Below are 13365 nucleotides of genomic sequence, written 5' to 3'. Positions count from 1 at the left end.
TCTCGCTCGAGCTCTCTCTCTCTCAAAATAAAATTTAAAAGATTACAAAAGTAAAATGGGAAACATTTATTAACTGAACATCCATTTTATAATCATGTTCTTTTGTTATGCAGTATTTTACACACGTGCACGCACACACACACAGGAACATAGGTAATGTATATGTAAGTTATGAAACATCATAGTCAAATAAACACCCTTGAACCTATCACTTACCACTTACTCACTTACAATCACACCCATGCGCCTGATCTCATCCCTGCTCTGCATTTTTTCGCGTTGACTATTTTCTTGCCTTTTTCTCAGAATTTTAACCTAGCTGTTAATATCCATACAATGTTATTTTGTTTTGTTGGTTTTGAGCTGTATAAAGATGATGTCATACTGTATGTATTCTTTCTCCTTATATATATTTTTAATTCAGCAGTATGTTTCGAAAATTCATCCACTGTGGTTGGTTTTGCCTTTATAGAAAAGGCCGTGAATACGATCTGGCCCTTTCCATTTTGTGGGCAGAAGGCACCTTTGGCTGGAGACATCTAGGAGGAAGATGTCTAGTCCTTCGGATGCCACCTTGGATGCATTTCAGAGGAGCCAACTTAACCTTCTCTCTGATCTATCGAAGCCCTGGGGGACAGCTTCTGCCTAAGGGTAACAGAGGGGGGAGGCACCATAGTAACACATTCTGTGCCAGGAGGCTCCATAAAGAAAACTTGCCTGCTTAAAAAACAAGAACATTTGTTTTGCTCACAATCTTCAGTCTGCACAAGGATAGCTCCTTTCTGTTTCACTTTGTGTTGAATAGGGTGGTTTGAAGGTTGGAGGCTGGAATCATTTGAAGCCTCACTCATTCATGTTGTAGAGCCTACGCTGTCATTGTCTCTCCATCATAGCAGCTTTGGAGGGCCAGATTTCTTATGTGGTGGCTCATGCATACCAATGCATTTGTCCCAGGAGAAAGAGAGCCAGATGAAATTGACATTGCCTTTTGTGGCCTAGCCTCAGAAGTCACATAGCCATACTCTACTGGTAGAATTGTTACAAAGGTCCACTTAGGCTCAAGGGGAGGGAACATAGACCCCATCTCTTATTGGGAAGTGTCAACATCACATTAAAACGATAGAACATATAAGGATAGATGGTGTGGCCATCTTTGGAAAAATACGGTCTGCTACAGACTCAGACCTAGCAGAATGAAATGCCTTCATGTGTTTTCAGAGAAGAACCCTGAGAAAGACTAGAAGTATGAATATGAAGAATATTGGTCTGGAAAACCACCAGCCAGATATCTGGGCCGGGGGTCTAGGATACATCTCTCCTGCTTCAAAAACCAAGGAGACAGCATAAACCCATAGAGGTTGGGCTCAACCTGTCTGCCTAGCAATCACTGTGCAGCAGCATTTAACTCCAATAACCAGGATTATCTCTGAGCTCGTTTCTTGTGAGGTGTCGTGGAAGGTACCAGCATAAAGATAGAGCAAAGCGCGTGTTCTGACATGCTCACCAGCTTCTTATTGAAAATTCTGGTGACCAAAGAAGGGAGAGCAAAGGAATGGGAGGGAAGAAGAGGGAAAAGGGCAAAGGAAGAAAGGAGAAGAAATAAGACTAAATCAAGGAAAAATAAAAAAGAAGGGAGGAGGTAGATGGGCGGCTCAGTAGGTTGAGCGTCTGACTTCAGCTCATGGCATGACCTCATGGCTCTGAGATCGAGCCTCACATCAGGCTCACTGTTGTCAGGGAAGAGCCAGCTTCAGATCCTCTGTCCCCTTCTTTCTCTGCCCCTCCCCCGCTCACACTCTTCCTCTCAAAAATAAATAAACATTAAAAAGAAAAGAATGGAAAGATTTTTTAAAAATTTCCATTTCTGTATGAGTCTGTAGTTTTCTGCTGCAGTATAACTTGCAAGGTCTTTCCCCACATTTCTCACACACCAAAAAATTTAACTAACCACTAGGGCTTAGGAGGAATTTGTGACAATACTGTGTGAAAACAGTGTGTTTTATTGAAAAAACTTAAAGCTTCAGGACTTCTTTTTGAAGCAGATCTTCAATTTTTATGTTTATTTTTTTATTTTTGAGAGCGAGAGAAGGGGGGGAGGGGCAGAGAGAGAGAGGGAGACACAGGATCCGAAGCAGGCTCCAGGATCTGAGCTGTCAGCACAGAGCCCGATGCAGGGCTTGAACTCATGGTTTATGAGATCATGACCTGAGCCAAAGTCGGCACTCAACCGACTGAGCCACCCAGGTGACCCTTGAGGCAAATCTTCAAATACCACACCACCGGAATCTTCCCAATTTGCACACTGTTGATCAGTGGGCTCATTCTCTGGCTTCCTGAATCCCAACTCCTTGGGACACCATTCTCCAAAACACAGTCTACCTTGTGGCCTTTTTTGAGGGTTCTTCTAGGTAGACGGGACTCGTGATTGGGTGTGAGCAAGGAAAATGAACTCCTCATTTGTGGCGTGACCCAGTTCTGTTTTGTTGGGGGGGAAGACGGGCATTGCTCTGCTTGTCTGCATCTGTACAGAATCTCCAGCTGTGAAACTGAAGAAAGGAAGGGGTATAGGGAATTCACATGCATTCAGAAACTGGCCCTGGAGTCTCTTTCAGCTGCTGTCTATCTCTGGGGCTATCTAGACAGTTCCACTCTGGGCCTCTACTGTTCTGTTGGAACATGAGTCTGGGGCCATCTGAAGTTCTACAGAATTAATCTTCTAAGCTGAGGAGGCTTGTGAAATTTTCATTATTATTTTTCATAACAGCTTTATTGAGATACCATTTACACACCATGTAGTTCCCCTATTTAAAGTGTAAAATTCAGTTTTTAGTATACTCAAAATTTGGTTTTTAGTATATTCAGTTGTGTAGCCATCACCACAATCAATTCTGGAACATTTCACCATCCAAAAATGTTCTTCCTGATAGACAGGACTACCTATTAGCATTAATGGGTACTCCCCATTTCTCCCTAACCACTTTCCTCCACACCTCCACCCCTAGGAAACCACTGTTCACTTTTCTATTGCTATTGGACCCATCACCATTCTGGACTTTTCTTATATATGGAATCCACATATACAATCAGTGGTCTTCTGTGACTGGCTTCTTTCAAGGTGTTCAGCTTTGTTCCAGTAGAATTTATCAGTACTTCATTTCTTTTTAGAGTCAAACACTGTTCTATTATATGGATATGACACATTTTATTTCACCATTCATCCATTGATGGACATTCATTTCCACTTTTTGGCAATTATGAGTAATGTTGCTGTGATCATTATCATACAAGTTTTAGTTTTTATTTCTTTCAGGTATATACCTAGGAGTAGAATTACTGGGACATATGGTAACTCTATGTTTAACCCTTTGAGAAACTGCCGGATGTTTTTCAAAAGTGGCTGTGGCATATTATATTCCCACTAGTAATATAGATGACATCTCTGATTTCTCTACATCCTCACCAACACTTGTTGTTTCTACCTTTTTAATTATATTATTGATCCTAGTGGGTGTAAAATGATGTCTCATTGTGGTTTTGATTTGCATTTCCCTGATGGCTAGGGATGTTGAGCATCTCATCATGTGCTCATTGACCTTTTGCATATTTCCTCTGGGGAAATGTTTCTTCAGGTTCTTGGCTCATTTATTAATTGGGTTATTTGCTTTTTTATTATTGAATTATAGAAGTTCTTTATGTACTTTGGATACAATTTCCTTATCAGATATATGAGTTGCAAGTATTTTCTTCCATCTGTGGGTTGTATTTTCACCTTCTTGATGGTGTCAGCTCAAGGGCAGAAGTTGTTGATTTTGATGATATCCTATTTATCTATTTTTTTTATTGTTATTGCTTGTGCTTTTGGTGTCATAGCTAAGAAACCATTGCCTAATCCAAGGCCACGAAGATTTATACCTATGTTTTTTTTTTCCAAGAGTTTAATAATATTCTCTTATATTTAGGTCTTTAATCCATTTTAAGTTAATTTCTGTATATGGTGTGAGCAAGGGGTCCACCTTCTTCTTCTTCTTCTTCTTCTTCTTCTTCTTCTTCTTCTTTTTACATGTAGATATTCAGTTTTCTCACCAGCTATTTGTTGAGATTTTTTCCTCATTGAATTGTCTGAGCATACTATAGTTCTGCCTTATCTATTGGGAATATGTTCAAAGACACACAGTGGATGCCCTAAATGGTGGATAGGACCAGACCCTATATATACTATGTTTTCTCCTATATGTACATACCTATGATGAAGTTTCATTTATCAATTAGGCACAGTAAGAGGTTAACAGCACTAACTACTAATTAAATAGAACAATTATAACAATATAATGTAATAAGAGCTGTGTGAATATGTGGTCTCTTTCAAAAAATCTTATTGTACTCTATTCATCCTTCTTCTTGTGATAATGTGAGATGATAAAATGTCTCTGTGATGAGATGATCACACACTGAGATGATCAGTGTAGGCATTGTGACATAGATTCAGGTCACTACTCTTTGACCGCGGTTGACTGTGGGGATCTGCAAGTGCAGAAACTGAAACCACAGATAAGAGGGGACTGCTGTCCGTCGTTATTTTTTATGACGTGGAAAAAACAACAATGAGAAGCTAAAGGAAGCGCAGAGAAATTTCTTGGTGAATCCTGGACTGTAGGGATTCATGGTCGAATGCAGCTACGTTGTGCTGTGCCTGTCACAAGCATCATGTCACCGAATCCTCACAAAAGCTCCAAGAAATGGGTTAGGATCATTCCCATTTTGTAGATGAAGCAGTTGACGCTTAGGGAGGTTAAGGAGCTTACCCAAAGGACCATGTCTGACAACCAGTGGTGTGGGGCTTTCAGTCCAGGCCCATCTGACTCTAGCACTCCTATGAACAGTTCACTGGCTCGTGCCAGAAATAACAAAGGCAGCTAACTACGTGTCAGCCACAAATGTCAGCCGCATTTGTCATGTTACAAATGACATTGGTAACTCATTTGATTCCTGCAATAACCATAAGAGAGGTGTGTTATTACCTTTATACCTACGTATGGATGGATCAACTGAGACGTGGAGAGTTTAAATAGCAGCCGAACCGTAAGTAACAGGGCTAGAATTTGAACCCAGAGTCTTTGCTTCTTAACTGCCGTGTTATACTCTCCAAAGCTTTGTTGCTGCAGCTTACAGTTTTCAGCCGCAGCTTCTCTTTATGAATAGCTTTATAATCTATTCACTTATGATATCCACAGACGAGTTGCTTTAATTTTTGCCAGAGCGCCTTGACTCCGGGGTTTCTCACTATAATAGTCTTCAAGAAATTTCTAGGAGGTATTTTTGTCTTAATGAGATGAGCAGTCTTCGTAAGCTGAACATCTGCCTTCCTAAATTAAGGAAGTTTCTTATAATAATAAGGGTATCAATAGCCTATAGGAAACCAACAAATCCCCATTGTGGATTTTATTTAAAGTTAAGATGGATGATTTTCACTCTTTAAGTCTGTGTATCACTGTTCGCGGCCCACACAAGTATAATAAATGTTGCAGTTCTAAAAGGTGACAGGTACTTTGCTCTCCATTTTTACTGTTTCTTTCGAATCGCAAAATGTCAGAGTCTATTAATTCCCCTCGTTCTTTTTGCAGATGAAAAAAAAAACTGAGTTCCCCAAAGGTTCTAAGTCTTGCTTGGGACTTTTTTTTTTCCTGGTCCCCAGACTGCCTCTTGGTGATGTCAGTATATTTGTTTTTGTTTTCTTGGGAGTGAACTGTCCCAAAGTGTCTGCTGCTAATGTATTAATGGTGGAATGCAGAATGATATAATACTTGTCAGCCATTTCAATGTGAATTTACTCCAGATAGTTTTTGTTTAATCAGAACAATATTTCCTAGGTTGCCAGGCAACATGGCAATGGCATTTCAGGATTTACTGTCAGCTAATGAAATAGAAAAGGCTCTGTCTTTTGCTTCCAGAATGAACTGCTCTTTCTCTCTCACTCTTTCTAGATTTGTGTTCACTTTGTGTTGAGGTCAAAGAATCAAATAGGCGTCAAAAAAAAAAAAGTGGAAAGAGCTAATTTAAGAGGAAATGAGGATCCTTCTTTCTGGTTCTTGTACCTGAATAAGTGTTTAGTGTGGACATTCAATTTGTGTGTGACACTGTGTTAGCTGGCACCTTGGAGAGTTACATAAAAACTCAATGTAGTCCTGGGGCGCCTGGGTGGCTCAGTCGGTTAAGCGGCAGACTTTGGCTCAGATCATGATCCTGCTGTTCTTGAGTTCGAGCCCCACATCGGGCTCTCTGCTGTCATCACTGAGCCCACTTTGGATCCTCTGTCCCCTTCTCTCTCTTCCCCTCCCCTGCTTGAGTTCTCTCACTCTCTCTTTCTCTCTCTCAAAAGTAAAAAAACAAAAAACAAAAAACAAAAATCTCTCAATAAAGTCCTAGTCAATTAGGGAAGGGAATGCAGTTAATTAAGATGAAATCAAAAGGTTATAACCCCAGAGTATTCCCTTAGGTAAAATATGCACCCATCTAAGGAAGGACTATTGTGACCTTTGGAGTAGAAGGGCAGGAAAAGATCAGATGCAACTACAGATTCAAAATGGAGTCAATTAGGTTGTATCTTCCCTCACTGATCACCAGCATGGTTCCAACCCGTTCAATAATTTTGTCCAGTTTAGGAAACCTCAAGGGAAATGGGAGGATGGCAATCCTGGAGAACCCTGAAGAAAATAATGAATGATTTGTGATTAGAGGAAAGTGTAAAAGAAAGTGTGTCGCGTTAATTAAATGGCTGAGCCAGAATGCCTCTCGTGACCTGTCAGTGCCTTGTCAAGCATCCCAGTTCTGTCATTGCCATCTGTAAGTGCTATGTGTTGCTTTCTCTCCCATCACCTTGTGCCTCTGACAACCTTAACTTCCCCTTCCAGGGGAAGGTGGTAGAGTCTCTCTTGTGAAGTCACTCCTTTTCATCAGGAAATTCATTCACTGTGTTGGTGTTATGGCCTGTGAGGTAAACGTTTTCCTATGAGGGGCCAAGAAGCTCATGTGAAATGATCTGGGACCCACCTCATACAGACCCATTAAGTCACTGGGTTTATGACAGCCCTCATTTTGATGCCTCTCTTTCCTGCCTCCTGCTCCCCAGCTCCGTTCCCTACTTGGGGTTCTAGCCCCTCTTTTTGGATACTTTCTTGTATTAAACAAAACCCAGATGTTCGGCCCTATTTACAGCTGCACTTCCCTTCCCCCCTCTCCCTACATCCTGCAGCATGCATCCACAATGAGTTTCCTTAGTAAACAATACTCTTCCAGAATTTCTCTGATCTGATTTCCTCTGCTTCATCTTTGCCAGAATCAACTTGCCAAAGTTTCCAGTGGCTCCTAACCACCAACAAAATAGGACCATTTCTTGCTTGTGCGTCCATTCACCGTTGATCGTGCTTCTTGTACTTGTACTATGCTGAACACATGAGGTGAAGAGAGAAGTCCCTGCTCTCAACACGCTTACATTCCAGTGAAGGAAAAAAACCCAATGAACAGATCATTATGTCTGGCTCCTGACCCAATTTGTGGGTGGGAAATGGGTTGGTAAATGGATTCTCTATGGCTTGGTTGGCTGGGGTCATCAATGTTTTGCTTAATACCTTCCTTTGCATGATCTACACGTTTTGCCTTTTACCTCAAGCTACTCTTAGGTCCTCATTTGGAGATAGGTTGTTCTGTGATCCTGCCTTTGTAAAGCCCTCTAACACAATACATATTTTTAAACGTCTGCTATGATCAGATCAAGCTGCAAGCTCATAAAAAATGAAAGAGACCAGGAATACAGAAAATGAGAGTTTAAAGGAAGGCGAGGACAAACTGTTTAACCAACGAAAAGGATGGTAAAACAGAACTTGTAACAAGTTCGAATGAGAATTTGGTCTTTATGAGCATTTATCAACTATAGATATTGGTGAACGTCAGTAGTCAGCCTTCAGGGATGCTCATTCATCCAGTATGTGCCAAATGAGGGAGCTGGTTGTTCATGCCCAGCGTCTGTTGTGATTTGTTGGTGCCGGAGTGGATTCACGTAAAGATAATCAAGCCTCAGCTTCAGAGCCCTTTACTTTCACAGCTGTGTGATGGCCCTAGGAAAGTGTTCATTCATGTAGTCTTAAGTTTTTGTAAAATTTGTACACCTAAAATAAATTAACTATAGTTAGTTAAGACCACTGCCTCTTTCCAGTGTGACTTCTCTCCATTATACTTGTTGAATTGGTGGCGGCAGGCATTTGGGGACCAGGCTAAGGGAAGTGGAGTTAGACAAACATTTAGTTCAGGTTAGAGGGGTTTACTTATGAGGTTCCCAGGCACTTCTGTGTACAGTTAAATATCTCTAGCCACTTTTACTTAGGAGTGGTTTCCAGAAATACTGCCAATGCCCATTGTAGTGACTCAACCAGTGCCATGACTGAGCTGATATTCAATGTGGATAGGCTCTAAGGCACGGCGCTAGGAATATGTGGGTAATAGAAAATAATCAAGGTTTGGAGTGGAAGGAACCACAAGCTATCCTGTGATAAATTATTCCAATTATCAGATATGTAAAATTTTAAGCTGAGCATTCAATTCTCATCAATGCCTCATCAAAATAGTTCTATTGAGTATGTACGTGATGATGCAGCATATGCAACGATAACAAAAAATTTCAAATTAGGGTTAAAAACAACAACACATTAGGAAGATAAACTCATTGAAAACAAGTAATGGATACACCCTTGGATTCTTGGCAGTCTAATTAACGAAGAGGAATGAATCTAATGTGATCCCAGACCCCAGCAAGATGGGCTTCTGCCCTGGGCCCTTGCTCCAGAGGATCCCGTTCTAGCTTTCTTCCCGTTCTGCCTACTCCCCATTTGAGGAGTCCGTGGAGAGCAAGGGGACACTTGCCTTTCAGTAGTGGAATGCCTTTGACATGAAATCTCTATCTGCTGCCCCAAATTGGGGACCGGTGTTTGGAAGGCACATCCGGGAAAGAAATTCTTAAAGCACCCTGCTGAAGAGAGCGTGGCAAACCAGGTCACGTAGCTAGGTGCCAGAACACAGAAAATGAAGCACAATGTTGTGACATGTAGAAAATAGCCAGCGACGTAGCCCCCCTCCCACACCTCCCCCCCTCGCCACCCCCCCTCCCTCCCCCCCCCCCCCCCCCCGCCACAGGAACAAGGGAGAACTGACTACCTCACAATAATAGGCTTAAGAGGAAGTTGGCTGGTGAGTAAGGCCTTTAGAGAGATGGATGTTGTTGTGATGGGTGGATGCTGGCTGGCAAGCTCCTGATGATGAGAGGCCTGTACTTTGCCTCCCGAAGCCAGGAGGAATGTGTGGTGACCCTTGTATCCTGCCTGCCTGCCTGCCTGGCTGAGCCTACAGCCAGATTAGGAACTGAAATGAAAATATCCTTCTAAGGGTATTTCAGGTTCAAAATCCAGTCGGCCAGTGGGAGGAAAAAGATATTATCTGATGGTAGATAGTGGTAGTCAATGTCTGAGTGTTACTCATTGAGTCAACACATGCTGGGAGTTCCAGGGAGGTGCATTCCAGACAACCTGCATCCTAGCACTTGACTTCTGGTTTGGGGAAACAAGAGGGCCTGGGGTGAGGGGAGGGGGTGTGTGTTTGTGAAGCGGAATATTCGTCTCTAGGTCATGGTGTGACTGGAGCCATAAGGTCATTCCTCAAAAGCTCGGGGATTCGTCAGAAAACCAAGCCCTGGGGTATGTCGCTTACCTTTATTCAACTCAGTCCACCAATATCTATGTGAGTGTGCTGCTCGCCAGGGCTAGGAACTAAAATGTAAGGGCACAGAAGACATGGTCCCCCCACCCAGGTTTTGTAAATTTAATAGGGGGCTTATAGAATTATGTTCTGACAAAGAATGACCTAGCAGGGACTGGCAGCTACTTGTTAATTCTCTGGAAGCTGGTGTTGGCTGAATTATGTGAATGAATTTTGGACTGGGAACAAAGATGAATGTTTGGAGCAAGTTAATTGTGAGCTCCAAGACCTTCTGTCTCATAACAAATCTATTATCCCTTCACTCAGCTTTTCAGCACATCGAGGTCGGCTGCCTCATGGGTCTCTGGATGAGTAGAAGTACTTGGACCATTCAGTAAAGGTTACGACTCTCTGTTACTAATCTTGCGGCTATCTATTAAGCGAGAAACCCTCCAGTGGCTCCTTCCAAACTGGTCCACTGCCACACGGATGGTGAGGATGGCTGACACAGTACTGGCCCTTAATCTGGGGGCCATAGCACCAGCTGTTGGGAATCTTGCCAAAGCCAGAGTGTACTTCGGTTAACCCTGAGAATTTACACAGTGGTTCTGCTGTAAAAGCGTGCACTCCTCCTTCCAGAAAGCCAGTTGGGCCAAAACAGTGGAATGTTTTCAGGGCTGTAATATGAGTAAATTCTGAAACAAATGGCCATGAAGTCAGTGCTTTATCTTCTTCCAAAGCTGGAGACATGAATGCTATTCTGTGCTTTAAACTTTAATGGCTTGTACCAATAGGGCAGAACATTCTTACGTTATGAGGTACGGGCTGTTCTGTGTGGTGGTCAACAAGACTAGGTGACGTGACTCCCTTGTTTGGAAATAAAACAAAGGGCCAGATAAGCAAATGGAAGTTCCATAGAAAGTTATAGTTGATGTGACAGGGGCTATCATCAGGCCATAATGTTGGCTTTATGAACTTTGAAATTAAAGTAGCAGAAGTAAGCCTAGTCTGGTTTTAAGCCTCTTATTCAGTGGGGTTGTGGGCCAGCTCCTAAGAAACAACCAACCCGAGCACAGAGCATCCAACTACAAATATCCAGGCAAACGGACCCATCTTTGCTCTTACCTCCTTCTTAAACTAGTTAGTGGGATTACTTTTATGGTTAGAAGTTAATACTTATGCTATACAATTTGCTTTGTGGTTCACAAAGATGACCATCGTGCTGGCTGTTTCCGGAATGCATTTAATGTGTGTGTGTGTGTGTGTGTGTGTGTGTGTGTGTGTTTTAAATTTTGAGAGAGGGTGAGTGCAGGTCGAGGAGGGGTAAAGAGAGAGGGAAAGAGAGACTCTTAAGCAGGGAGAGAGAGAATCTTAAGCAGGCTCCATGCCTAGTGGGGAGCTTGATGTGGGGTTTGATCTCAATGACGATGAGGTCATGACCTGAGCTGAAATCAAGAGTCGAACACTCAACTGACTGAGTCACCCAGGTGTCCCTCTAGAACATGTTTAAATTCATCATCACATTTGATAAATAACCTCTTTCATCTCTCAGACATGCACCAGACTGTCTGCTTTGCATTGTTCATTCATTAGCTCATTTAATCATTACCACGCAGTGGGTCAGGTATCCTTAGCTCCATTCCATAGGTGAGGACACTGAGACAATGAAGGGATAAATAACTAGTGTGTGTTCACACAGTGCACAAGTGGCTGTGCTGGGAAAGGGACCCGTATTTTCATGCTTGAAAGCCTAACTCTCAATCATTCTGTTCCCCTGATTTCATGATATTAATGAACCTTGGGGCACCTGCGTGGCCCAGTTGGTTAAGCGTCAGACTCTTGATTTGGGCTCAGGATCTGATTTCATGGTTCATGAGATAGAGCCCTGCGTTGGGCTCTGTGCTGACAGTGTGGAGCCTGCTTGGGATTCTCTCTCTCCCTCTCTCTCTGTCCCTTTCCCCTCTCTCAAAATAAATAAATAAACATAAGAAAAAAAAAAGAGAAATTCATGATACCAGTGAACCTTGACTACCCTCTACTTCTATCCTCTCCAGATAAGTATCAAACCATATAAATAAACTAGATTTTCCCCCCTAAACAAAGATGCTATTGTTGCCTTAGAAGATGTAACTCAGAGATTAAAAAAGAAAGAAAAGAAAGCTAAATTGAGAATCCAGTCTTCTTTTAATAGGATATTTGCTATCAGGTCCTGGAGAGTATCTTAAAGATCGTACCTCCTTTGTCATTAACAGACAGGTTTTTTTTTTTTTTTTCCTTTTTCTTTTCTCCTCTTCTTTTTAGCTACTGGGGAAATACTGTCTAATGAGCTAAGCAGTTCTAGTATGGAGACTCTAATTCTGGCTTGAGCACCCTCACTCAGGGACTATGTGATCAAATCCAAGATACTTGATGACCTATCACTTGGAAAACTAATAGATATCAGAAAATTTGCCTCCCACCCTGTAATAATGTACGCAGAAGTGATTTTTTTTTTAATGTTTTGTTTATTTTTGAGAGAGAGAGAGTGAGACAGAGCACGAACGGGGGAGGGCCAGAGAGAGGGAGACACAGAATAGGAAGCAAGCTCCAGGCTCTGAGCTGTCGGCACAGATCCTGACGCAAGGCTCAAACCACAAACCGTGAGAACATGACCTGAGCCGAAGTCGGACGTCTAACCGACTGAGCCACCCAGGCGCCCTTAGGCAGGAGTGATTTTATTTTTCTCTTGGATGATATAAGCCAATGGGTTGTATGGCTCTTTCTGTTCTAAAACTTGCTAAGAGAAAGATTCTCCAGATTGGGCAAGCAAATGCTTCATTACATTAATCTTTTGAGACACTCTTCCCTAAAAAAAAAAGAATATGAAAAAGGACAAAGGAAAACATGTACATGTTCAGGAAGAGTGTTTGATTTCAGGACTCCTTCTTAGCTGATGATAATTGCCTATTATTTTAAACACTCAGTGTCTTCCTGGGGGTTAATATTTCAGGGAGTGTTGGGCAAAAAGCGCATGCCTAAGAGTTGGTCCTGGTGATGGAAAACAGCCCTTGGAGGGAATCCCAAAAGGGAGAAGGAGAATCCTCACAGAAGTGGCTGTTCCTCAAGAGGAACAGGACAGAGACTCCAAGAGAGGGGGAAATGACTGCCCTCCAAATATGATTATTAATCATCACCCTTCTAACACTTATTAACACGGTATCTTCAGCCTCTTACTTTCTAAAGCGAGTGTACATATATTGTCTCATTTGCTCCTTTTTATTGGAAACCTGTGAAGTGGGTGGTGCAGAGATTATCCCATTTTATGCCTGAAGCAGTGGAGGCTCAGAGAACTTGACTGACTTACCAAGACTTAGTTTATGGTGGGGGTTGGAATTTGAGGCTCCTTGACTGTGAACTTGCTCCATGGTACACGTCTGCCTTTTTACATTCACAATAGTGCCCTGATATCAAACTCAGTTTCTAAAACATGGACCCCCGGAAATTATAGAGAAAGAAACCGTTCTCAGATTGAACGACTCAAAATGAATTTGGCATAAAGTCCTACAAATGTGCAATTTATTCTTGCCAGTAAGCTTGGAGATTAAGGCACTTGCGGTGTTTTGTTCGTTCGTTTGTTTGTTTTTG

The sequence above is a fragment of the Lynx canadensis genome, chromosome A1, assembly GCF_007474595.2.
Source record: "Lynx canadensis isolate LIC74 chromosome A1, mLynCan4.pri.v2, whole genome shotgun sequence".
In the NCBI taxonomy this organism is placed as follows: domain Eukaryota; kingdom Metazoa; phylum Chordata; class Mammalia; order Carnivora; family Felidae; genus Lynx; species Lynx canadensis.
The sequence above is the reverse complement of the archived record's forward strand: the minus strand, read 5'-3'. Positions refer to the sequence as shown.